This window comes from Canis lupus, chromosome 20 (assembly GCF_011100685.1).
Source record: "Canis lupus familiaris isolate Mischka breed German Shepherd chromosome 20, alternate assembly UU_Cfam_GSD_1.0, whole genome shotgun sequence".
Classification (NCBI taxonomy): Eukaryota; Metazoa; Chordata; class Mammalia; order Carnivora; family Canidae; genus Canis; species Canis lupus.
The window spans coordinates 10,785,060-10,812,887 of NC_049241.1; the positions used below are offsets into that span (position 1 = coordinate 10,785,060).

The 27,828-nt window shown below is 37.2% G+C and overlaps 1 protein-coding gene and 2 pseudogenes across 4 annotated transcripts in view; 2 read left to right on the top strand and 1 right to left on the bottom strand.

Moving 5' to 3' along the window:
• Positions 1-27,828, bottom strand: part of GRM7 (glutamate metabotropic receptor 7) — an 834,441-nt gene that overhangs the window by 484,801 nt on the left and 321,812 nt on the right. The gene's annotated exons all lie outside the window — the stretch shown is intronic.
• Positions 11,064-11,842, top strand: LOC100685175 (annotated as a pseudogene).
• On the top strand, positions 19,402-25,664 carry LOC102151655 (annotated as a pseudogene).

The following is a 27,828-nucleotide window of genomic DNA, read 5'->3' on the forward strand; positions in this document are numbered from 1 at the left end:
CTAATCAATAGGTAGTTGATCATATCTTCATGAAATTACTATTAAAGTTACTATCCTTTCCCATTCTAGACATCTAAAATACAGGTATCAACACTATCCACACTGAGAAAGCCATGGAATGGAAATGGTAAGTAATGTACCTAATATCACACACATGGGAGTAGAGCCATGGTTAAAACCTAGTACATTTGATTCCAAGTTCCATAAACCTCTATCAGAAGGGACTTTACCATGAGAATGAAGAATATAGCTGTAGAGCCCTCTGTTATTCTCATGTGCCAAACATCTATTTCCATGTCTGTCAGTAACAGCTTCTCAGATTTTTATTTGGGAAGCTGTCCTTCTCCCACTGGACACATTACTAGTAGGGCTGCTGTACAATATACTTCCATAATCCCCCTAATCCAACTAAAAGGATGAAGACATGAACCAAGCTAAGAGAATAATTCATTCTTGCTCTAGAATTTGATTCATCTTTTGAAAAAATTTGGAGCAAATTCTCAAAGTTTCCTTAAGCAACAGCCTGAAATTGAATTCCTAAAGATGCTGTGTCCTGAAATTCCTGAATCCTCTTTCCCCACCTATTTTCTTGGGTTTTATTTCTGATACTCTATCCTTCTAATAGATGTGTTCTGTTACTGTTTCCCAGGATCAAGATCTAATTCTCGCTACCAAAATGTTTTAACTTATACAAATATAGGCATTCACCTTAAACTAGTCGTATTGACATCTCCTTTTTAATTTTTTGATATAATAGCTAGCACCGACCCTTCCCACCTTACGATAGCAATAATCCCCCTCGGCAATTCATAGCACATGTGCCTCAGTTTAGGTTGGCCTTACCTACAGGTGCTGAGATTGGGCAACCCTATCACTAAATTCACCTCATCACAATTCCAGGCTCAGTGACAGATTCATGACACAAATTCATAACATCAGAACTAACCACAGGTATTTCTGTGAAACAAATTATGAAAGAATACCTTCCAGGTTGCTTTCAGAGAATCAGTGACTCAGTGAAGATTTTCATACTAAAGTAGGCAGCAGATAGTGAAGGAAACCTAATTCTCAAAGTTTTTGAGCCCAAAGGCCCAACTATCCCTAAAGCTAGGAACCGTCCCGGACTTCTAAATCACCTAAGCCACTATGTTGCTTATCTCTCTGTTTGTAGGAATCGTATTTCTTTCAGTTGCAATTAAAGGTGTCATCCAAAACGACAACCAGCAAAAATTCCTCTCACAATTTTATTCTGATGCTAACCAACACATGGTAGTAATACTGCCCCTTCATGCTTTTTAGAACTAACTATAATTTTATAAAACCTTCTACTTGTTGATTTCTTATTATGGGTGGGTTTTTTTTTCATTTGATAAATATTTAATGTTTGTCATTTCATTTTAACAGTAAGAGCCACACAAGGAAGGTAAGTGGTATTATTCCCATTTGGCAGATGGGGAAATCAAAGGAGAGAATGGTTTAGTACTTTATCCAAAGTCGTGCTGGAAGGTAGGCAAAGGACACTATTCTAGGTCTGAGAAGTCAATGTGCTACATTCTTTGGGACAATATAGTACATTTATTGAAAAAGAGATGTCAGGGCAGCCCTGGTGGCTCAGCGCCACCTTCAGCCCGGGGCGTGATCCTGGGATCCTGGGATGGAGTCCCACGTCAGGCTCCCTGCATGGAGCCTGCTTCTCCCTCTGCCTGTGTCTCTGCCTCTCTCTCTCTCTCTTTCTCTCTCTCTCTCTCTCTCTCTCTCTCTCTCTGTGTGTGTGTGTGTGCCTCTCATGAATAAATAAATAAAATCTTAAAAAAAAAAGAAAAAGATGTCAAACACAGTAGTATAAGTATTGCAGAGGCAATAGTTATTCTATTATCTGCTAGAACTCTAAAAACCATATTGTACAGAGTTGCCCAATTATTCTCAAATAAATGATTGCCCTTATTTTCTAAATGTCTAAACTGTAAACATTCGTTCAATGTGAATTGAATCCTTGTGATTTCTCATGGATTCATAAAAATGGTAAAATTACAAATGGCAAGAGGCAATCCAAAAAGAGATTATATCTAATATAAAAAATGATTAATATATGACCGAGTAAGACTTCTACAGTTAAATAGACAGAATACTGAAGAAATACCTTAATTAATATTAAAACAATTTAAATAAAAATTATATCACATATTTCAGTTGAAATCTATTTTCTTCTAATCTCTAGGTGACTCCTTAACCTCTATCAAGTCTTAGCTAAATCAGAATGCCCTTGAGAGTGCTTTCTGAATATGCTTAATGGTAAGTGAAGTTTATTTATGGAAGCAAATTAAAGTAATGCCACTTTTAAGCTTTGTATGATTTGATCCTGAAACAAATGTTTGTGATGAAATAATAAAACCCCTTAAAATAGAGTTTTATTATCATGCAAATTCCCTAGGAGCTGACTATAGAGTATCACACAACATGAGGAAATTCACAGTTACAAAGTAGATAAACGAGAGAATCAATTGAACACAATGAAGAACAGGGCAGAAAGCTTGTTTTGTACAATTTCAAATAGGAAATTCACTTTTCAGATTACTTTCTTCAGTAGACACACCTTGAATGATCCATACCCTTGTATATTCCTTCCCCCTGAGTGCAGGTGAATCCTGTGACTTGCTTCTAAATGATAGAGTATGACAAAGCTAATGGAATATTGCTCCTGTTATGTTATGTAGGACCCCTATCTTAGCCAACTGGAGTGAGAAATGTTTTTGCTGACCCTGAAAAAGCAACAGCCATACAGTGAGCAACATGGCAGGGAACCATAGGAGGCCTCCAGGACCTAGGGTGGCCTTTAGCCCCACAGTAAGAAGCTGGGACACTCAGTTATAGGCCATAAGCAAATGAATTCTAGTAAGAAATTGAATGAGCTTGAAAGTCGATTTTCTCCAGTCAAGCTTCAGATGACACTGCAGCTCAGGCTGGTACAGTAATTGCTGACTTGTAGCATAGCCCTGACTTCTGACCTATAATAACTATGACATAATAAATGAGTACTATTTTAGGTTGCTAAGTTTGTGGTAATTCGTGAAACAGTAATAGAAAAATCAATATACTTTCTGCTTTGAAATTCATGTTTTTCTCTATTTTTGATGAACCTCAGGACCTGTCATATACTAAGTACATAGTAAATATGTGTTGACTATAGATGTGAAAATCATTTTTTTAAAGCCAGAACTGGGACTACTGTCTTACCAATAAAAGACACTGGTACTATGTATTTCCAAAAAGCCATGAAGATCTGAGGATATGATATAAACCTAAATTTCTCACAACTTATTTTTAATTTTCATACAGATAAATCATCATCATAAGTGAATTATCAGATGAGGTTGATATTCCAGGTCCATCCACAAACCAGTGTTTGGGTTTCAGAAATTCAGAATCTCTCCTAAAAATAGTTTATAGGATATCACTACAATAAAATGAACTGAGAAAATTAGAATCCTCAAAGACCAGAATACAAGGAAACCGATCAATGCTTAAAGTCAAATACATGAAAAATTCCTGAGCACCTGATGTGAAGACTTTACCAATTAATTGACAAAATTAATAACATATATATAGTCACATATATATGTCACATATATATGTCACATGTATATATATGTCACATAGTCACACACACACATATATATACATAGTTCAGTCAATATACAAATTACAAGAACAATTATACAAATTACAAGAACAATTATCTAGATAGGAAAACAGCATGGGAAAAGGGGGAAAACATTCTGTTTCCTCTCCAACATTAGTTTAGTAATGTGAATAAAATTATGAGAAAAAAATGTGTGATTCCAAAATTCACTTTCCAGATATGCTGTCATTTATGTTGATGGCAAAGATAAATACTCTTACATATTCAAGCGCTAAGAAAACAAACTGGATAAAATTACTAAGAGACTGGCATTGAACAAAAAAAATAATTTAAAGATAAAATTAATTCTAATTAACATTTGTGAAATGTAATGCAAATCTCAAGATCACACCAATAAATCTATGATAGAATGGTGTGTAAAGAAAAACTGAGATTGAGCTAATTTCACTGCCTGCTGTATTAGTTTGCTGTTGCCACCATGACAAGCTATCACAAATGTAGTGACTTAAAAAATATGCATTTATTATCTCACAGCTCTGCAAGTTAGAAGCCTGGTGGGCTTAGTGCTTCTCTGCTTGAGTCTCACAGGCTCACATCAATGTGTCAGCATGACTGTATTCCTTTCTGGGGACTCTGGGAGTGATTCCACTTCAAACTCAATCAGGCTCTTGGCAGGATTCAGTTCTATGGAGTTGTAAGACCAAGGTCCTGTTTCCTTGCTGTGTCAGATAGGAGTCTTTCTCAGCTTCTGGAGCCTTTTGCATTACTTACCTTATGGACCCCTTCCTCCATTTTCAAAACCAGTTATCATGGGATGTGTCCCCCACACTTGAAATCTGTGACATTCCCTCTTGCCTCATCTCCTCTCCTTCTTCCTTCTTGTCTCTCTAATTCTTCTACCTTATTCCTCCACTTCTAAGGGCTCCTATGATTACAAGGGACCTACTAAGATAATCTAGGATAATATATTTTAATATCTTATGACATCTGCAAAATCTCTTTATAGCATTACATAGATTATTGTTTGACTAAGTAACCAGGAGACATGAATCTTCAGCAGGGGGCCTAGGGAGGATAACTTGAAAATCTGCCTACCATACATACTTAGCAAAGGAAGCATTCAGAAACACTGTCATATTGTTGGTGATGACTCATAAATACAACTTCAAATATGATTATTTTAAAACTGAAATGTAATTATTAGGAAATGTAAAAATAGGATGTATCTCCTCCAAGTCACTCAAGAGAAAAGAGAAAAGAAAACTTATGTAGTAAAATATATAAAGCAAAGGAAAGTAGAAGGAAGGAAACAAGTAAAATAAAATATTAAAAAGAAATAAAATTAATAATTACATTAGTAAAGATAAAAGGTGAAAATAAATGCAAAAAAAAAAAAAAAAACAACCCAGAAAGTAGTAGATGAAAATGTGGAAGATTATTTATACAACCTGAGAGGGAGAAACCCTTATGTTTATAAGATGTGGAATCCATGGAAGAAGAGATTGGCTATGCCAACTAAATAAAGAACAGATATTTTCACATACCACCAAGCAACAAATCAAAAGACAATTAAATAAAAAGGTAGAAAACTATTGGTTGCATGGTTTCTAAAATCAAAGAAAGAGAACAACCCAATGGAAAAATAAGCAGAAATTATGATTGAAAGTTGACAAAAAAACACACACAAATATTTTTGAACATCTGAACAGCTGTTCAACTTTATCACAAGAAAAATTAAAATTAATACACTGACAGATGATGACTACATTTATCATAGTGAGCAGTAATGTACAGAACTGTTGAATCACTGGGTTGTATACCTGAAACGAATATAATATTGTGTGTTAACTATACATCAATAATACATTTTAAAAAGAAAAAACCACTGAGATTCTACCTTTATTCAGAGTAGCAACATACAGAATTTCTGGTAAATATTTTGCAAAGGAAACATCTCTTAAAATGTTAGTAGAAGTTTAGATGGATATAACCTCAATAATTATATTGAGTAATATTTGTACCAAATATAATTGGGTAATATATCCCTTTTTAAAGAAACTTTATTTTAGAGTTTTAGACTGACAAGAATTGCGAAGACAACTGCTGAGACCTCACACCTAATTTTCCCTGTTATTAGCATCTAGCCTTAGTATGGTACATTTGTCACAATTAATGAACCAATGTTGATATATTATTAAAATCCATACATTATTAAGGTTTTTTTTCCCCTAATGTCTTTTATCTGTTCCAGAATGCATCGAGGTAACAACTTTACATTTAGTCATCAAGCCTCCTTAGGCTCCTCCTGGCTATTGCATTTTTAAATTTTCCTTGTTTTTTATGACTTCGGAAGGTTTGAAGAGGATAGCCAGATATTTTATAGAGCATCCTTCAATTAAGATTTGTCTGATATTTTTCTCATGATTAGGTTCAGTCTGTATTTTTGAAAGGAAGGCCACAAAAGTAAATTGCCAGTCTCCCCAAATCATATCAAGGGTACGTACTATCAACATAACTTACTACTATTGATGTTTGCCTTGATCACCTGGTTGAGGTAGTGTTTGCCAGGTTTCTCCACTGGAAAGTTACCTTCCTCCTTCCATAGTATACCCTTTAAAAGGAAATCACTCTACATAGCCTGTATTTAAGGAATGGCAAATGATTCTCTATCCTCTTGAAGAGGGAATATCTACAGAAATTATTTGCAACTCTCTCCTATGGGAGAGAGTCTAGTCTCTCCTATTTATTTATTTAGTCATTTATTTATATCAGTATGGACTCATGGATATTTATTTTATACTTTAGGGTATAATCTGATAACACATTATTTTGTTGATCAAAAAAATTGTTTAGCTTTGGCTATTGAGAACTCTTTCAGTTGGTATTTGTGTACCTTTGAGTTATTTTCATCATCATGGCTTTCTTTTTTCTTTGAGTACTTCTTTATTTTCTAGAGCTATAAGATGTTCCAGGCTCATTTTGCATATTTCTTCTCCCAATCATAAAAGCAACCATTTCTCTAAGAAGCCCTGGTTCCATTTACTAGGAACAGGAACAGAAGACCTAGGTGCCAAGTGTACTTGTTGTATATTTGTATACACTAATCCATGTAAATACAAATATCTATCAATATTTCTATATCTAACCATGCATACCTATAGCAAACTAAACATGAATTCATACTGATGCCTCCATCTCTAATCCATAACCACACAAATCAATATAACCCCTTCCTATTATTTACTGTAACCTATCCCATCAGTTAAGACAATGTCTTTTAAAGACACATATCCAACGCTTTCAATTATACAGACCAACTCATACATCTGCAATGTGACATGTATAAATACACTCACTCTAGCACAGTTTGTAAGTCAAGATATGAAAATAACTAAACCATAAATAGGTAATCAATTAAATAAACTTATTCCACCTGTAGATTTTATATAAGTGCTATACTGTCTGATTGGAAAAGTTCCCCAAGTGATAGGTTTCAATAAATTAATGAACAAATGGATGAGCAAATAAAAGATGAATAACAGAAATTGAAGAAAAAATCATTAGACATTATCTGAAAAACCTATATATAGGAGACCTTTTTAACTAAAGAAGGAAATTCAAGAGCCAGGAAAAAAAAAATACAGTTTCTCCTCAATCTGTATGTAATAATTGACCTCAAGAGGATTAAACACTTTTCAGTGGGAAAAGAAAACCTATTGTGACCATATATGTTTGTTTAATGATCAAAATACAACCTAATTCATAGCACTAATGCCAAAAATACCATGTAATCAATAGCATAAACATCATTAATTTACTTTAATGGCAAAAATTGCAAGTACAATGTCAATAGACAAAAGGTACTTTGAAAAACAATTTTATAGTTAGTAATGTACATGACAAATCAATAACTGTAATATTCAAAAAGAGCTTAAGATTGACATAAAAAGACAAACAACACAAAAGAAATGTAGATACAGAGTATAAATAGACGATTAGCAGAAGAGCAAATTCAAATGGTCGAACATATCTGAAAATATTCTCTACCTTCCCAAGTAATCAGGAAAATGCATTAAAAATTACATGTCCCTGGGTGCCAATGAATGGATAGAAACTGAAATATTGATATTTTTTCTCTTAAACTTGTACATATTGTTTGATCCTCCCCCACAACAAATATGCGTTATTTACATAATCAGACAAGCAAAGGTATTTTTATTAAAAAAAAAAAACAGAAATAGGAATACCATGTAGGAATAGGCAATTCAAAGAAAAAATGCAAATTGAAAATAAACAATGAGACATTTTTAATTTTACTAGAAATCAAAGTATTATTAATTAAGGCAGTATCTTGCATCACCTAAGGAATTTTCAGTGATAAAAATATTGATAATCCTGTACTATTTAGATCTGAAGTCAATAAGAGCTTTCTGCAGGAATTTGAAAATATCTATCAAATATTTAAACATACACATACTTTTTTTATTTCTTTAAAGAATTTATTTATTTGTTTGAGAGAGACGGGGATAGCATGAGTGAGGAAGGGGGAGGTGGCAGAGGGAGAAGCTAACTCCCTGCTGGGTAGGGAGTCCCACATGGGTTTGGTCCCCAGGACCCTAAGATCAGGACCGGAGCCAAAGGCAGATGCTTAAATGTCTGACCCACCCAGGCACCCCACATACATACTTTTTAATCAACAACTGAACTGCTAGTAATTCATGCTAAGGAAATAATCTGAGATTTCTGGAGGTTTAGCTGTAAAACTGCTACAGTGTTAGTCACACCCCCATTGTTACATGCTCATAGCTGTTGTTCATATCCCTATGTATATATGAACAATGATTATTTCTGTGTTTAGGAATTTTTAAATAGTTAAAATACTACATATAATCTTTGCTACAAAATATTTGTATCTTATAGATAATTTCTTGTAGAAATTTTAAAGGTTTCAAAATGTGCACATACTACTTTTTCAATTAGTGTATATGGGTGTGTAGATGAGAAAAACTCAAAAAACATGAACAAAGGACCATGGGTTATTGTTTTCCTCTAATTTTTCTTTATTATTATTGAAATGTCTTTTAAATGAAATAAAAAGTAAGACAGCCTTGGTAATTTGTAATATTTTTTCTTCAGATTTTAGGACTGGATAATCATTACCATTTAAAAAGTCTATAGTAAGAATCTGAACAGGAGTGGAAAAATCAATTGTAGGTAATAAAGCTGAAGAGGACAGCTAGGAAGCCACAGGGAAACAATAACAGCTCCACAGTCTTCCAGTTGAGTGGGAATTAGGTCAGTCAACACACACTTAAGTCAACCATTGGAGCAAAATTATAATTTACTTGAATCCCATCATCGGGGTCACTGGTGGCCCATTTGTAATTCACTTGTACTTCATCACATCCTTCCTCAATCTGGCCATCATAATCCCTCATTCCTCTCTCAAATTAGCTCCCTTCTGTTAAGAAAGATATCTTGTCATTTTGTTTATTTTTCCCCTTCTTTCAATTTCAGCAACAGTTAAGCAGATAAATGACCTCAGAGACACACCAGCTTGCCTAAAAAAAAGGAACCGCTTCCTCAAGATGCAAAAACCAATGATGTGATTACATAAATTACTAGAAATCTTTCCATTTGGCTGGTTACAGAGATGCCTGAATCACATATTAAAGACAGAGGTTTGCACTTACACGACTACCTGAAAATTGGTTGATACAGCAGAGTTTAATATTGGCATATTCAACACCCCCTATAAAGCTGTCAAGTTGGGTCACTTGTGTCTCAAAAATAAGCCAGCAGAGAGGACAATACATACACACACAAAATGAAACAAACAAAATCCTAAACATTCTTCAGATGTGCCCTTTCAATCTGAGTAATAAAAATATTTGCTAATAAATTTCTGCAGTAATAGAGAACAGAGTATTTCAGGTAATTTTTTTAGATTGATTGACTTGAGGAGGAGAGGGAGGCAAAGGGAGAAGGAGAGAAAGTCTTAAGCAGACTCCATGCTGAGAGACGCAGGGCTGGATCTCAGGACTCTGAAATCATAATCTGAGCTGAAATCAAGAGTTGGATTTTCAGGTATTTTTAGGGACTTCAAGGGCAGTGATATTAGTAATGTGCACATATAAGGATGTGGGCACAAAAGATTTGTTATTTTCCAATTGCAAATAAGCATCTAAAGCAATTTCAAATCCTTCTGTATTTTGTAGAACTGAGACAATCTCATCATTTCACAGGGTTGGTAAAGATAGTATTAAAATACCCTGTCATCAATTTTAGCATGTATTTTTATTATTCTAAGGGAACAGAAATTACAAAATACATTACAAATGCTACACCCAAAGCCTATCACAGACATTATATGTACCCAAATGCACACACACATAATTGTTTCCTATCAATTCATAATCAAGTATTGTTGTTGCTTATGATTATATTAACATAGGATAATAAGGCAAAGACATGTTTTCTATAGAAAATTCACACTTTGGCTTTCCTCAGCTTCCAAATTATAAAAGTATAGGCATATAGCCAGGTATGATCTTTTGAAGTGAAAGGACTAGCAGAGAGAGGTAACTTCCAAGGCATTTCTAAAACCTTTTGGAAATAAAAGCAGAACCAGACCTGGGAAAACATTCACCTTATTATTTTAAAAAGATTAGAAAATTAAAAAGCCTTTATGTAGAGCTAGGGCTAATTGTCTTTTTAATTGGTGAATATTTGACAATTCATATTCCTGTCCTTTGACATGGCATATCTTTGCCAAGAGGGTTTTCAAAGAGAGACAATTGGGATGCCTGGGTGGCTCAGCGATTGAGCATCTGCCTTCGGCTCAGGGCCTGATCCCAGGATCTGGGATCGAGTTCCACATCAGGCTCCCTGCGAGGAGCCTGCTTCTCCCTCTGCCTGTGTCTCCGCCTCTCTCTGTGTTTCTCATGAATAAATAAATCTTTAAAGAAACAAAAAAACAAAGTGAAACAATTGGACGGGATTGCCATGGAGACACCAAGCATTCTCTTGGTGGGAAAGCTGAGTTTTGTCTAATTTTCTAAAAGCTGTGTTAAGGGTAGTGACTCTGAAAAAGGCATAATGTCTAGTTCTTTAAAACTTCATTCACAGAGACATTTGTCTAGCTTTTCAGGTTTATAAGACACATTTGCTTCTCAATCTCCAGGCCTAAAATATCACCTGGGACAGACAGGGGCACAAGAAATATCTGCTGAATTAGGAATTTGAAAAACAATGTTTTTTTAATCCAATTATCAGGCAGTTACTAAAATTTATTTTCTTACTTTTCTGTAGGTGCATATTTATGACCTCCATATTTATTGTACTGAACCATAAATGACCTTAAAAATCTTGGTTTAAACAGTATCTGATGCACTTCCACCCTTTTGGCACCCAGAGCAGTACCATGGCAGTCGGAAAGAACAAGCGTCTTACCAAAGGCAGCAAAAAAAGAGCCAAGAAGAAAGTGGTTGATCCATTTTCTAAGGAAGATTGGTATGATGTGAAAGCACCAGCTATGCTCAATATAAGAAATATCGGAAAAACACTAGTCACAAGAACTCAAGGAACCAAAAATGCATCTGATGGTCTCAAGGGTCACATTTTTGAAGTTAGCCTTGCTGATCTGTAGAATGATGAAGTTTTATTTAGAAAATTCAAGCTAATTACTGAGGATGTGCAGGGCAAAAACTGCCTAATTTCCATGGCATGGATCTTACTCATGACAAAATGTGCTCCATGGTCAAAAAATGGCAGACCATGATTGAAGCTCATGTTGATGTAAAGACAACTGATGATTATTTGCTTCATCTATTTTGTGTTGGTTTTACTAAAAAATGCAATAATCAGATCCGGAAGACCTCTTATGTTCAGCACCAACAGGTCCGTCAAATCCAGAAAAAGATGATGGAAATCATGACCCGAGAGGCGGAGACAGATGACTTGAAAGAAGTGGTCAATAAATTGATTCCAGACAGCATTGGGAAAGATATAGAAAAAGCTTGTCAGTCTATTTGTCCACTCCATGATGTCTTCATTAGAAAAGTAAAAATGCTGAAGCAGCCCAAGTTTGAATTGGGAAAACTCATGGAACTTCATGGTGAAGGTAGTAGTTTTGGAAAAGCTACCGGGGATGAGACGGGTGCTAAAGTTGAACAAGCTGATGGATATGAACCACCAGTCTAAGAATCTGTTTAAAATTCAGACATTTAAAAATAAAATAAATAAAATAAAATAAAATAAAATAATAAAATAAAATAAAATAAATAAAATAAAATTCAGACATTTAATGGTGACAAATAAAAAATATCTTATTTGTGATGTTTAATTTCTTATCATTCTTTTTAAATAGCTAGGCTTGGTGAAGCAGATGTTCTGAACTGACGGTGTGAACTTTTCGGAACTGTTGTATGGATCTTATCCATTGCTCTTGGCTACTAAATAGCTGCAAAACAGTAGTGATCTATTTCCAGCTGTAGTGATCTGGATGGAAGTGTTATAAATGGTTAATAAAAGGAAATTTAAAAAAATAAACAGTATCTGATGCTTTTAATTGTAAGGTTTTGTCTCCAAGAATCATCACTGGGTACATCCTCCTCTTCTGACAATTAGCTCAGATGAACTTTATGGACATCTGAAATTAACTTTGAATGAGGTTTTTCAGGTGAATGTAACTTCTCCAAATAGCACTTTTTATATAAAATAAGGAATTGAAACATCACCCAGGAATGAGAAACCTAGTAAGGAATCAAATATAAAGCTCTTTGTCTATCTTTACTTGGGAGATATTTTTATGAGATCATCTTCATCCTATGTGATGGTTGCTGTTGTGAGCTGCTCAGATCCCCATCGGGAACAAGGCCTTCATTCCATCAGGTGCTGGGAGTGTTGGAAGGTGATGGCTTTCCTAGAATTGCCCTTGTCCAAAGTCATAGACCCTCCCCGGGGGGGTAGCCCATATTCAAAAACGTATTTATGTGCCTCCAGGCAGGACAACTGTAACTGGTCATCCCAGCCTAGAGTCCACTGTGGGATCATTTGAGGCCTTTATTGTGACTGCATGGAAATTCAATGCATCAATGCAATTCAATGCATTCAATTCAATTCCTCCTCATCCCTCTACTCCCTCACAGGTGTACAGGTGTTCCCAAGAGTCCTCCCCAGTAAACCTGCTCACACATCTTTCACGACCTATATTCCAGATAACTCATCTTCAGATACCTTATTATTACAGTATGTACAGTATTTGCATAACTATGATCAACTCCCTTAACATCCCTGGGCTTCATTTTTATTCTATCTGCAACACTAAGATACTGAACCCAGTGAGTTTCAAGGGCCATCCTTCCTACCTGAAAAGTTATATGCTTCTACTATCCAATGATACTACTATGAGATAAATAAGTGGTAAATTGTATAGATGTTGGGGGGGAAAAGAAACGCATAATTATTATCAATGTTTTAGAGCAGAATTCAGATAATACTATTCAAAACAAATTTTCATATCAAAATGACACAACAATACTTTATTTTTTCTCCTCTGGGAAAGAACAGTCTAAGAATTTTGTTCCTGACTTGTTGAGCTGGTATCTAAAAGAGTCTTTGATGTCTTGAGCAGGGATTGATAGAACTAGCTAGTAAGTATCTTACTTGCAGTTCAATGGCGACACAGGGAAGTAAACATGCAAATGGAGCAGAATCTGGATGGTGAAACTCTGAGGCTTCCAAATAGTTTTGTACCAAGTTTTGTGATATAATAAAAATCATTGTTACTATAATGCTTCAGCAGCCTCCTCAACCTTCACCTACGTCCTCCCAACCATCATTCCCTGGACATATGCTGCATGCCAGACATTATATTTAGTTCTACTTCACATGAACTATTCCTTGGCACATATATTATCTTCTCCTTTCTTGCTGGTGATAAAAATGGAGTCAGAGGTCAGAGAGGTGAAGCCACCAGCACAGGATTCCATGACTAGTCACTGCCTGAGCTAGGTTTTAAGTTGATTCTGTCACCAGAGCTTTTGTTCTTTCTCTCTGGGTTGCTGTGTCCTAGAGGGAGAAGTCTCCAAGGCACGGAAACACACCAAGAAACAAGTATGTATCAAAGACTTGTACAAAGACTGACTTAATGTGTGTCATGAAGGATCATAAACTGATTCACTTTACTTAAAAGTAGGTAATCAAACATGGTATGGTTGGTGTAGCCCAAAAAGGCTCTTTCAGAAAGTTTAGATTGGTTATACAAGGAAGACTCTGTAAGATCTCCATCAGAGAGAAGGTATGTGCCTTTGCAGGGACACACAGGCATGCTTGAGGAATGGAAACTCAATACACAGTATCTTGTAAGTGGCTGCACCTAAAAGATATGTGATCAAAATCTGTTGAATTGTTAAAGGTATTGTTTACCAGCCAATCTCTTGTTTTGAGGACAGGACCAGGCACCAAATATTCACTCAAATATTATTAGCTGGAACATGAAGGAATGAATGAAGAAATAAAAAAATAAATAAACCTTAAGAATGTTCTTTTCTGACTCTCACCCAGCTTTAGCCACATATGTCCTCTCCTATCTTTTAGGAGGAAATTATCTTTCTCAGAAATAACCTCCCCCATCCCTTTCCTGCCCATTCATGAGATCAGGTTCTCCAGAGAGAATCTAAACATTTCCTTCCCAATGTTGATCATTGTTTGTAATTATATATTTGTGTGATTACTTCATTAATCTTTAATCATTAATGCTCCATATATGCTAGACTGATTCTCTTTCCCTCCTTTATTGTATCTCTGGAAATTAGCACAATGCTTGACACATAGATGACACTTAATACATATTTGTATAGGTGGATGGATGGATGAATGAGTGGATAGGTAGATATTTAGTAAATGAACAGAAAAGGAGATAGAGACAGAAACTTAAAGGAAAGAGAAAGAGATAGGGGAATCACAGAAAACATGTAGATATTTGTTTTCCTACCATTTAATGGAAATGAAAAAGTAGGGGAAGATCTAAATCTCAGTGCAAAAAGACCCCCAAAAACAAAAAAAAAAAAATCCAAGGGAATGACAGAAGCTGTAGAGAAGTTGGGGAAACTATGCTTCATTAAGGAATTCCATGGTTTGACATATGAACAAGGTATTTTGACTAGAAATTGTATAGAATGTTGACTTCTGGTGAAGTCAAGACTGAGAAAGTAGTTTAGGAGGGGCTGTGCAGTCCTGTTAACAGTTGATCCTATTTAAGGAAGGTGTTGAGCCTGAGGGAATAACATAACATTTGTTAATTGGGAAAGAAGTGTCAGCCAAAAAAAAAAAAAAAAAAAGACAAGAAGAAGCAGCCAGCCAAAAAGTGGTCACAGAGCCAGCAGTAGGACTAAAAAATTCTAAGTCAGAGAAGTCAAGAGTGGGACCTGGTAAAGTTTTAATAAAAGCAACCACCATTGGTCAGGTCAAATGTAGCAAAGGGTTCAGGGAAGAGAGCTGGCTCCCTTACAATCCTCATTAATAATTTGTGCTATTAAATCCAACATAAATTCTGAAGTACAGATGAATTTCTGCTTATACTTGTCTTTGACAGGTATTCCTAGTTGACATGCACAATGAAGGTGTTTCCCATTGGGGATGCCATTTTTTTTCTGGATGTACAGAAGGAATACTGGGAATTTATTGGCTCCTTTTATAGGTTTACATAAAATTAAATCCCCAAAATAGATCTCATCTGCTGATACTTAATAGACGATGGGTTTACCTTATTCTACCCAGCAAGAACTAGAGCAAGGCTTTGCCACTTAGATTTTCAAGGCTACAGAGCTCTCACTCAGGACCCTGAGATAACCATGACCCCAATCCTAGTTTCTCTCAATGTCTGTTTCTCTTCCTACCTGAATCAGATTCCCAGAGGTACTTAGCCTTACCTGTAAGGCATCTGATTTGGAAGTCCAAAAAGGAGCTTCTACAAATGTAACGAGCAGCTGAGGAATTCTGGATGCATACCATAGTTTGCAAAACTACACTGGAGTTTATGCAGAATTCATCTTTGTGCATTTGTCTTTTAGAATATGTGATAAAATTATACATATATTTTAAACAAAGGTACAATGCTTTAATCTAAGGTGAAGTAGAAATGTCTACTTTTTTTCTTACTTATGATAAATACCATCATGTCAAAGAGTCTGACAACCTCAGTAATAAACACAATAATAAAAACCTTGTGGCTTATTTTTTTTTTTATCTGTGCAGTTGCTTTTTCACTTAGGATTAAAACTGGTAGATATTACGTCACATGATTTAGTACCACCAGGAAGCAGAAACTTCTCCACTTAATAATAAAGTGGTTTCCATTTCTAATATTGTGCAACCTCCTTATTTATTATTTATACAGTTATTCATCATACCAATCCCTCCTCCGGAAGTAACATCACTTTAAATTTTATAAGGCACAAACAGGACACTGTAATTCCTCAAAAACCTGCTACACAACATGTGCATAATTATCCTTACTGCTGTGTAATTTTGTGTTTTCACACTGTATACCTAGAGTGTGTGAGCAGAAGGCAGAGTGGTCATTGAAGTCTTTCATGATGAACACTGTCCTCAGTTTCTTTTTTTTTATATATATATAGATTTTATTTATTCATGAGAGACACAGAGAGAGAGGGAGGCAGAGACACAGGCAGATGGAGAAGCAGGCTCCCAGTGTGGGAGCCCAATGTGGGACTTGATTCCAGGACTGCAGGATCACGCCCTGGGCCGAAGGCAGATGCTCAACCGCTGAGCCACCCAGGCATCCCCCATCTTTAGTTTCCACTTGGACACTGAGATATTCAGATATTTCCTTTATACAACCTTTCTTGAATATTACCTTTATTTTGGATACAGCCAAGATCTTAAATTAGAAGGAAACTTCCATTAAAATCCCATCTGTGGTGCTTCTAGCATTTCTGTTCTTGACTTGATTCTTAAAAACATTCCTTCCGTAACACCTGGTCCTATACTTCCACATCCCTGCACTCCTTAGAGCTTATCAGTTAAAAAAATAATAAGTCTCTACTTTCAGGATAACAAATCCTCCAAAGATACCCAAGCCTCATTCATATGCTGAATGGCATGCTAAGGTTTTATAAGGAAGTGGTGGGAGCGCTTCTTCACTTCTTCCGTGCATTTCTAATGGCTGTGAAGCCACTGCAGCTAATAGATGAGAACTGAATAAATCCTCCATTTGTTTAAGCTGATAATACTTCTGCTAGCTCTGTACAGCAAAAGCTGTGTGTGAAGTTCCTTAGCAAGGATTCCTTGACTCAGCACCCAAGCCACTTCCAATTACCTTGAAGAATGTGGCAATAGTTGAATGCAAAGAGGTATTTTATGTGATCAGACTGTGAACAGCTGATGAAGATTAGGCTCCTAAGTAGACCGAAAGGAAACACTTAATTATCATGCTTAAAGTATCCTCTCTGCAAGGATGATAATGAGTTAGTACGAGTTGTGCGTCCATCTGGCTTAAAAGTTTTACTGCCTGGGTCTTTTCACTTCCCTTCTTCACTCCTCTGCCCTTTGTTCCTGAGAGGTAACATAGGAATCTCACCTGCTGAGTTCAAATCATTACTCTTCTACCCTCCTGTAAAAAATAAACAGAAAAATTATCCTTCCAGGCATATACTGGCTGGCTACACCTTCCTCTACTTTTACCATCTCCCCTCCTGCCCCATAGTACAGGGCTGTCAGCTAAGCCCCACGTCAGCTCTACACTCACTCAACACCTTGCTTCTGGGTGACTCTTTTCTTTCATCTTACCCTCTGGCTCCAGGATGATTTCTACAGGCCTTTGAACTCCATAGTCAACAAACAGTTCCTCAGGTCCCTTTGTTTTCCCTGTATATTCCACATTAGCTCTACCTGCCACAGGGCAGTCTTTACCTGGCTCTTGACTCTTTTCTGAATTGCGCCATCTTTTAAAGCTTTAAATCAAATGCCTGGCCCTCTGGCAATGACCTCCTGTTCTTCTAACTCTCACACTCCCTCACTCAGAGCACTCTGTTTCTGGATGTTTCACCTCCCTATTTTCTCTCCCTCCACAGGGCCCCTCCTCTCATGTCCTTATTCCTTTATCTTGCCAACTTAGATCCTTCACTCGATTCATTTATTCATTCAACTAATTCTTGATTTCCTGGTGTTTGCATTACTCATCCCTGAGAATATAGCAGTAAATAGCAAAGACAAGATACCTGACCTTGTCAAAGTTACATCCAACCATGCTCTTGCTGAACCCTGACTCACTTCATCTCTTATCTATCACATCCTCCTGGAAAATTCTGTCCAGGATCGCGTTAAATATTTATCATCTTTGCTTTTACACCCAGATTCCTAGAGGCTGCTAACAAAGACAAATTGCAGAGCTGTAGGAAGTGATGCCACAAATTTGGTCAAGCAAAATGAAATGAAAACATGTTTTATAAATCAGATGTATTAATAATCATCCGTCATTCTGAATCCCCTATAGAGCCCAATACAGTCCTGTAATAATAAAACGATGACCACTAGTGTTTATTGTAGTGGGTGCTATGTAAAAAACAAACCTGGTTGACTAAGCTCCTTCCTGTCTCATGCCCTTTTGCACCTCCATCACCTGGCACCATGCCCAACACACAGAAGCTGCTAAGGTAGATCTGGCAAATAAATGAGTATCCCACAGATGAAAAAACTGAGGTTGAAAGCAGCTCAGTAACTTGCCCAAGGTCATACACTAGCAGGTACAAGCCAGCAATGCCAATATGAGAGCTGCAGCTCTGGACAGACACCCAGCAGTCCCAGACTATCACCTTGAATGCATACTGTTTGTATCAACTCATAATTTAGGAAGGCTAAACCCAGCAAGGGCTAGGGCCATGTCTACTTTGCTCTCTTCCAGTATCACTGACATTTGAAAAAAGATTAAAAAAAAAAAAGAATGAGTGAATGAATGAATGTATCTTCAGAAAGAGAGATCAAATGGGGAGGGGGTGAAATGTTTATTTTATCTGATTGTGAGGAGTAACTGTGGCTGAATATGCTGTTGTCAAAAGTACCACTGCCTTTCCAAAATGCCTTCTGGATTTCTCTCTCCACAGTTGGGTTTAAGGCAGCAGAACTAAATAGAGAAGACCCAAGATCTCTAACTGACCTATTTAATGACGTTTCTCTTTGGTGCTTCATACATTTATTTAAAAAAGAAAAACAGAAATTTATTTTTTAGTAAATAAATCGTTTTCATGGTTATAATTGCAGAGGCATCTGAAAGATAAAATGTGCCATTTTCATCACATTTTTGAACAGATATAGCAGCCAGCATGATTTGCAAAAGATAGCAACATGTTCTGAAATGCATGCTAGGAGTATCTTAAAAATGTTAAGTATCTACTGTAATTCTACTGTTTCCTATTACAGATTTTAACATCTTACCAATTTAGTGTCCAAAGCCGAAGACAAGGAGAGGAGATCCTCAGCTTGAAAGAGAAACCTTCATTTAAAGAGACACTGCTATAAAGAATTCACTTCTACAGCTTGAGTGTTAGGTTATTTTATCAGTTTATACAGATTTCTGTCATGGCTGAGACTCTGTATGCAGAGGGGAGAGGGTGATGGGCAGGATATGAAAAGTGAGCCTGCAGATGGGAAGGAAAGAACCATGAGAGAAGATGGCATTAAATGATATCTTCATATTCCAGAGCAGTAGCTGGCTAAGTGGACTACATTAGAATCACCAGATGTATAAGCCCTGTCCTAGACCAATTATTCAGTCAGAATCTCCAGGAGTGGGACACAGGCATCAGCACAGTTTCAAACTCCCAAGGTAATTCCAAAGTCCAACCAAGCTTGAGAAACACTGTTCCAGTGTCTCTAGTGCAGACACAGCCGTTCAGAAGCGGAGGTCACAACCACCCATCTGAACAAGGTCAACTGTATTCCTCCATCCTCTATGGGCTCCCCAGCAAGCCTTTTGTTCCTTTGTATTTTCTTCTATTGCTCTTTCAGGATACATTTAATTTCCCATGCTAGCTTTCTTTCTCCACGGTACCTTCTCTCCATCCAAACAGTCCATGTGGAAATTATTTTTAACCAAAACCCCTACTTCATTTTACGTGTATACATCTTGTCCATAGTTTTAACCCAAAACCTTCCTTGGCACTCCCTCACTTGAGCATTCTCAGCACCTGGGGATCAGATTCTATCACAAAGCCAGCTGTTTGGAAGCCATTGCATGCACTAGAACACTTCAAATAATAAAAGAAGGCTGAAATGGCTTCAAATTTCCTTTACATCACCTTGTTCTTTAAACCAATTATAGTCACACTATCACAAGCTGGGCCCCAAGAGCTACCAACACCTCTGAATATTCTCAGATGCTATCTCTCCTTTTGCTTTTCTTGCCAAGGTTTAGCAGATATATAGATAGACTCTCTTGTCTTGCACCTCAGAAACAACAGGGTTATTTTTGCTTTGTCCAAGATGATTCAATATAGCCATTATTAGTGCTGTTATACATCCTAGAGAATAAAGGAGGTTGGCTTTGTGAGGTCATGGCCCTTGCTTTATTAACTTTGAATTTTATTAAATATATAAGACTTGATTTCTTTTCCAGTAAAAATTTTTAACTGTGGGCAAAGAAAAAGCACATTTGCTATAATTTAGTTGTGCAATAAATTGGCTGGCTTAATTTAATGATCAATTATTAATGAATTAGTAACAGATAAATAAATTCCATAGATTATCCCTAAGCTTCCTTTTAGCTAAAAATGATAGCTTCTTCCACCACTGAACATTTAAGAGGAGCTGCTAACAAGTTGCAAAATTAGCAGATTTAAGTTTCATTACCTTTTGATTTCCCTATCTGCCTTCTAATGAGAGATCTAATGAGCAAAGAACTGGCCAGGAGGAGGCAGTGAAAAAGAGAGAAAGTAAAAGCAAAAGGACTAAGAAATATAGACCTAAGTGCATTTCCTTCCCTACTCACTATTTAAGAATCTCCTCTCTTTATTATAAGACTTCATCATATGTCTGAGTTAGAACTAGAGTGCTAATACAATGTCACAAACAAAGACAATCATGTCCAGTACACTGAGTACCTTGGGGAAATTCAATAATGATCTAAAGACACAACACAACTCTATTCATTCCAATTTTATTTAGCCAGGGTGTTTGAATAAATATCAAAGTTAAGGCTGTTCAAATGAATCTTTCTTCCATGTGGTAGAAATGAGCAGATGATCAACATACATTTATATTTTTAAAAATCATCTTTTTGTCCAGTTTATCAGCAGCATGTAAAAATTACTACTGTCAACTCCATAGTCATATCTTGCTTTTGTCTTCGCTACCTGCACATGATGGGTCACCGTAGTCACATAACCTTAACCTGCCACTATTCTGAATGGTTTTGTTGTATTTCCAAATATTGAATCTATCTTCAAATAAAGACTTACTATCTCTGAGAATATTAAAGTCAATGAGTCTTGATATTGGAAAGTAATTCCAAAAGGAAACATGATGTAAGACTATTAAATAAAAATAGCTTGAAAATCTTGCTTTGTGTATGATTCTGGGTGGATTACCTGCCTCTGAACTAAGGACAGCCTTGAAAGGCAGACTTTCCATTTCCTGGTACACGAGGAATATGTGTTACTCAGTTGATGGAGCTATGGAGTTGAAGAGAATAACTTGAGATGCCTGGGTGCTTCAGCGGTTGAGCGGTTGAGCGGTTGAGCTTGCCTTCCGGCTCAGGCCTTGATCCCGGGGTCCTGGGATGGAGTCCCACATTGGGCTCCCCACAGGGAGACTGCTTCTCCCTCTGCCTCTCTGTGTCTCTCATGAATCAATAAATAAATCTTCAAAAAAACAATGAAGGGAACAATTTTATGGTCATACCTAAAGATCTTTCCAAATTATTAATTCAAAGTTATAAGAAAAGGGTAACACTAAATATAACGTACATCCATAATGCAAGAGTCCCCAGATCTTCAGCTTTTTTGAAATTGTTATTGTTATTTTAAAAATGTGTTACTAAAAACCAAAACCAATTCACCCAATTCAGAAGAACATTGATGTTAATTTATAAAGGCATAACATGATGTTTGGAGAAAGCTGTCTTACACTGTTAAATAAATAAATAAATAAATAAATAAATAAATAAATAAATAAATAAATAAATAAAGATAAATGACATATCTGGGAGTCTAAAACCCTAGTCCTCATAAGAATATGATTCAATTTAAATGTAAAAACATAGTCACTCTGCCACACTGCTAGCCTTTTTCCTTATTTATTTTTAGAGGTAGTACTTAAATAAATCACCCAGAAAGCAAGATGATTATTAATTATTTACTTATTTGGAGCCAAACATTTTTAGTTTTCACTAAATTACTTATTTACAAATGAAAAACAGCTCAGAAATTCCCAACATATTGACCTAGAACATAAATTGCACATCTTTTTCCTCTTACAAAGCTATTTTTAATATGAGCAATTATTAATGTGTTCATTTCCAAATGGAGGGTAAAAACACTGCTCTACAATTAATGTAGTGTTTGGTCCAGTATTTTTCCATTTCTGTTCAAAAGCAGCAGACTGCCCAGCACTCACAACAGAGAAGTGAGGATATGACATTTGGTGCAGTCAAGAACACTTCTAACACTAGGACAAGACCCTCTTTCTATCTCTATAGTGGTTCTTTGCACACCCTACCCATTTCCCAGTGTTTTCATGTGTGTGTTCACCCTTCACTATGAGGTAGCCCATGTGCTTCAGGGGGAGCTGATATAACCTCCAGACCTGATTAGATTAAGTGGACCCTTTTTCTCTTCGTCACTGATGAACTCAATAATGCAGGGCTAAGTCAATCACTTTCATGAAATGTTCTTGACTAAAGGGATTCATTAAACAGTTGGCAGGTAACCCATTACTGGCCAGTAAAACATAATTAATTATTGATCAGGGCACTGAAAAAGAGATACCTTTGCTTTTAATAGAGAACCACTGGAAGAGATCATCTCTCCTTTTCTGAACTTCAAATAGTGACATGAGGCTTAAAAATACCACAGCCATGCCCTCCTCCTCTCTAAGGATGAAACTGCCACAGCACAGAGTAGTGACTGATTCAGGGAACAGGGCAGGAGACCTGAGCAAACAAGCTCTGACTCCTGTCCCACATCTGAACTATTTCCTTTAAGTGAATAATACAGATTACATATTTTGTTAATTTGAATTTTCTTCCTTCCTATTATATATGACCCAAAACCCCTTTTTTTTTTTTTTTTGGCCTGTCCAAGAATTTTTTTGCTAAGATTAATTGATTGATTGATTCATTCATTCATTCATGAGACACACAGAGAAAGGCAGAAACATAGGCAGAGGGAGGAGTAGGCTCCCTGGGGGAGGCCCGACGTGGGACTCAATCCCAGGACTCCTGGCATCAAGACCTGAGTCAAAGGTAGATGCTAACCACTGAGTCACCCAGGTGGCCACAAGAATGTTTTTTACAGGACTCTTCCTCATACACAAAGAGTGAAAAACAACCCAAATGTTCACAAATTGTAGAATGGGTAAACTATAAAATTCAAATGATGGAATGCTGTATGGCAATGAAACAGAACAAAGTATTGCAACATGAAACAATGGGTATAAATCTCACAGACCTTGATTTAAAAAGGCCAAATACAATGGAGTCCATTTCCTATCATTACATTTATATTAAGTTCAAAAACAGACAAACTCATCCATGTTTGTAGAAGTCTGCAGAATAGTGGTTCCCTATAACCAAAAACGCTTTGACAGATTCTTCAGTCATAATCATAATACTTCCTCAAGTATTATATCCTAGCTTCCTCCACACATTAACAGGCCTGTCAACTTACAACTACCTATTTCTGTTCTTCTAACAGCTTAAAGTCATTTTTTCCAGCAAGTCTTTCCTGCTTTACCTGAAATCAATCTAATTTCAAATATCTAAATTTAATGGGGGTGGGAGGGCAACACGGGGTATAGTTATGAACATAAATGAGTATTTTCTGTACATCTCAGGACAAAATATGCTTTTTTAAAAGATTTTATTTATTTATTTGAGACACAGAGAAAGAGAGAGGCAGAGACATAGGCAGAGGGAGAAGCAGGCTCCCTGCGATGAACCTGATGTGGGACTTGTCCTGAGCCAAAGGCAGATGCTCAACCACTAAGCCACCCAGGTGTCCCAGGACAAGATATGTTTGTATACTACATCATGCCTAATACACTCAGAAGTTTCACAATTTAAAAAATAGTCTGGACTCAAAAACAACAACAAAACACACCTTATGATAGAAGCCTCCAATAAGAATCAGTTTCTAAAATACCAGTGGCCTTCTAAACTACTGTAGCTCAATGTCTAGATTATGAAAATAGAGATAAATGCAGATGCTCATATTACCAGAAAGGTTAAAAAAAAAAAAAAAAAAGCAGTCTCTTAAACAGGAGATTTCAAACTCAGAAGGTCTGGGATGTATTTAAGATAGGCAAGTATATCTTTGACAGAGTTGAGAATCAGGAATGGTATTTTTAAAAGTAGTAAAAGAAAGTTTGTGAGACTCTTAACTCCAGGAAACAAACAAAGGGTTGCAGAAGGGGAGGTGTGTGGGGGGATGGGGTAACTGGGTGATGGGCACTGAGGAGGGCATTTGATGGGATGAACACTGGATGTTATACTCTATGTTGGAAAATTGAATTTAAATAAAAAGATAAATAAAAAAGAAAGAAAGAAACTTTGTGTGCTTGCTGTTGTTTTAAAAACATTTTGTATACTTTTCAATGCCCCTAGCTTGGGGAGTCTCTGTTACCCATGGTGAGAGAACTGCCTCCAGACCTGGCCTTCTTGCTCCCACTCGGGGTGAAGGTGATAGGCCAGGAAGGCTGGAGCCTTGCTGGCTTTCCAAGGCCCTCCTGGCAGATCAGGATCAGGCCGGTGTGTGTTGGGGGGGTAGGATGGAGGGGTGGGCTTGGGGCAGGTGCTGAGGCATGTAGGGATTCCTTCATGCCCCCGCAGTTTGAGTTCAGTTGGGGGAATTTCATACTGTGGATCTCAGGTTGGAATGGGGCTAGTGCCCCAAGGCGGCCTTTAGATCTCTCAGCTGAAAGGCGAGCTGGGAGCAGAGACAGAGAGCAATTCTGAGGGGTCTTCCCTGTAGGCCTGCGCTGTCACCAGGGGCTGTGAAGCCATCAAGGAGAAGCTGGAGTAAATCCCAGGGGAGTCCCAGAACATCAAAGTTCTGCAGAAAGACCTGGAACAAACTGTCTGAACAATCTGGAACAAGCTCCTGAAGCAGAAGAGGGTCACCCTGGAATATACTCAGGTCACAGTGGGGCATCCGCTGAGGGTTCTCTTTGGGAAGGTGTTCAGTCCAATGACCATCTGCCCTTTTGAGGCTTTGCAGCTCGGTTTCAAGAACATGTATAAGCTGGGGCCCCTGCTGCAGAAGGGGGTGGAGGAAGCTGACAACAATGAAAATCTACAGATGTGCAAAGCAAAGACCCTTCCCTGGGCAGGCCTGGAAGAGAAAGCGAACAAGCATGGAGAACTAGTGAAAGGCAACCTAGAGAACGTGTCCCTGTAAGGCCCGAAACCCACCCTGCAGCAGATCAGCCACACGGCCCAGCAGCTTGGGTGTCAGAAGGATGTAGCCCAAGGGTGGGTCTGTAGTCGCTGCCAGCAGAGCAAGGAGAGGATTTTGAGGCCACTGGGTCTCCTCTTTCAGGGGCACCAGAAAACTTTCTTCTGGCCCCAGGGCCCCACTTTGGTACTCCCAGCAATGGAGGCCCTCACCTCACTAGGCCCTACTCCTCAGTCCCATTCCCAGATGGTGAACCCTTTCCCTCTGTGTCTGTCGCCACTCTGGGCTCTCCCACGCTTCCCAAATGCAGGGCGGGGCGGGGGGGGGGCTGCTGCAGAGGAAAGCGGGGAGGTAAGGAAAGAGAACCTGAGGTTTGTACCAGGACTTTGGGATAAAGTTCTTCATTCTCTAAGAAAGGATTTTGGAGCACAAAGGCTGTAGGGGCAAAGAGTTTGGGGGAATTGGTTGGAGGGAAGGTGAAGTTCAAGGATGTTCTTGTTTTTAATCCTACATTACTCATCACTTTGTTCATAAATAAAGAAGCCTGGGACACAGCAGGTGGGGGGAAAAATATATATTTGACTCAGGAGTGGGAAACTGAGTAATGGCAACAGCAAAAGGCTACTTGAAACTTTACCCGAATGCAGGTATTTAATGAAAGAAGATAACATAATGGGGAACACACTTATCTCCCACATGTATCCCAGAAGAGTGAACAAGACAACTCTTAGAAATACATTTGATTTGAGACAAGATGACTACAGACTTTCTTCATTAACCAAGCCAACAGGTTAAAAGACACTACTAGGGATTATATAGCTCCAAAACCATCAGATCCTAGTAGAAAGTTAAGAAGCATACATTAAAGTTCCAATAGGGTTTTTAAAAATACCTGGTAATGTAATTAATAGTAGACAATTGTACAAACTTAAGCTATTGACACATCCTGTTGAGGCAATATGTTAAATTTTGTCCCAAAATTCCTTTACATGTTATACAGAGAGGTCATTCCATTTTAACTATTGCTTTACATAAGAATTGTTCTTTTTAAAAAATTATATTTAAACACAGATGCCCATATCCTGCCTCTTATTCACCTATCAGTTATCCTATGAGACAATGTAAAAACTTTGGCTTTGATATTAATAAGTTATATGATCTTGGGCAAGTATTTTAACCTTGGTATGCCTTAATTTCCCAATTTATGCATTAGAGAGAATAGTAGCCGCTTATGAAGAGATTATCTAGCGTATATACTAGATAGCTTTTGCAAAGTATTTACATAATGCCTGGTACATGGCAAAAATCCAAAAAAGTTAAACTGTGGCCATTGCTATTAACATCTTCTCTCTAAATTGGCAGCAGCATATAACTTGTAGCTGCTGCAGAGAAGGTAAGTGCAGGACTCAAGAAGAACTGAGTAATTGACACAGGAAGAAAATACCCTTTCTAATACAATACTTCTGCTTCTAGTATCCAACCCATGACTGTCTGAAAAATTTTCTCTACTCTTTCAATGCTACCTGAAATTTCAAAATAAATTAAAAATGAGAATCAGAAACAAATCAATTATTATATTAAATCTGTTTTTCTATGATTTGCCCATGCCCCTCCCACAAACACTAGATATTCTAACACATTCCCCTAGGACAGAGTTTCATAAACCATGGTCCTATACCACCAATATTAGAGTCACCCCAGGCGAGGTGATTTATTAAAATGCAAATTATTTGGTTCCCAGCTCAGACTGAGGGAAGAAATGTAGTGGTGAGTGGGGAGAGGTTCTGAGAACCTTCAATTCCTGCAGTCGCCGGAGGTAAATTTTTATGTACACTTAGATGTGCAAAATAATAATCTAGGGCATTGGTTCTCAAAGTGTGATTCAGACTAGTAGCATTAGCGTCACCTAGGAATTTGTCGGATATACAGAATCTCAGGCTCCACCCCAGACCTGCGGAATCAAACCTGAGCATGTGCCTTCTAAGTGATTCTGATGCATGCAAAAGTTTGAGAACTACTGCTTTAGAGTCTTGCTATATAAAGTGCAGTCCAAGAAGCAATGCTTAGGCATCACCTGGGAGCTTGTTAGAAATCAGAAATTGCAATACCATCAGATTTGTTTTTTCCCAAGATGGCTTTATCTATGTGGGGCTTCACCCTTGTCCAAGTAAATCTGATTTTAAATTTTAAAAAAGATGGCCAGATTATTTCTATGCACATTAAAATCTGAGAAATGTTGGGCTAAGCCAGTGTTTTTCAAACTTCTGTGAAAGTGAAAACATAACTTCCTAAGCTCCTTCCCTGGAGATTCTGACTTTGAGGGTCTGGAATGATTTTAAGGTTTTATATGTAATAACATGAATCCTAGGTAATTAATATTATCAACAAAGTTTAGGAACTATGGCTTTGGAGATAAATTGCTAGGGACTACCTAAGTTATGAGTCACTCCTCTATATTAGATTTCTCAATTTTGGCATTATAAACATTACAGGCCAGATAATTCTTTGTGGTAAGGGCTGTTCTGTGCAGTGTAGGTTGTTCGACAATGTCCTTGGCCT